At 42.7% G+C, this 621-nt stretch overlaps 1 non-coding gene across 1 annotated transcript; it reads left to right on the top strand.

Moving 5' to 3' along the window:
* Positions 1-134: 134 nt before the first annotated feature.
* On the top strand, positions 135-206 carry TRNAN-GUU (transfer RNA asparagine (anticodon GUU)). Its single transcript has one exon. It is a non-coding gene; the product is annotated as a tRNA-Asn (tRNA).
* The last annotated feature ends 415 nt before the right edge of the window (positions 207-621 follow it).

Genomic DNA, 621 nt, shown 5'->3' with positions numbered 1-621 from the left:
CAACGGGAGTCCATCCACTATCCAATGGGATTGCTATAGCCGTCGCTTCCTCCTATAATAGGAGTTGGGGTGTACGCGAATTCCATAGAAAAAAAGGGTCTTTGGTTGTCTGTGAGGCAAAAATCCCTACTTTTTCCTCGGTAGCTCAGTGGTAGAGCGGTCGGCTGTTAACCGATTGGTCGTAGGTTCGAGTCCTATCCGGGGAGATTCATACCTCTTCGGTGGAATGAAAGAGTTTCAGACGGTGGAGGTTTTGACGTCTTCTCCGGCAAGAGAACTCGATTCACGCGAGAATAAATAAGGGGGAGGTACACCCCATAATGTTATGAAAATTGATCAATATCTACATCAAGAATTCCCCGGGTCTGAGTAGGATACCCAAAACTTCCCTGTGGGATGGGTCGCTTGCCACACCCACTACAGAACGAATAAATTGACAATTTTCTTATTCTTTATACTCGTTTTGTATAACGGAAAGACTTATATAGGGAATGATCTAAAATTTTCAATCATTTTAGATCATAATGTTGTTCTATCAGTAAAAAGAAGAGATAGATCTTCCTCTTACTGATTCGACCTTTGGATACTCCTGCATTGCTAGAGACCTAGACTGAATGAAGA

Source organism: Azolla caroliniana, unplaced genomic scaffold (assembly GCF_043228905.1).
Source record: "Azolla caroliniana isolate FFs.n. ecotype wild unplaced genomic scaffold, voAzoCaro1.0.p SCAF_737, whole genome shotgun sequence".
NCBI classification, from domain to species: Eukaryota; Viridiplantae; Streptophyta; class Polypodiopsida; order Salviniales; family Salviniaceae; genus Azolla; species Azolla caroliniana.
Note: the sequence above shows the minus strand (reverse complement) of the source record. Positions and strands in the feature narration are given on the sequence as shown.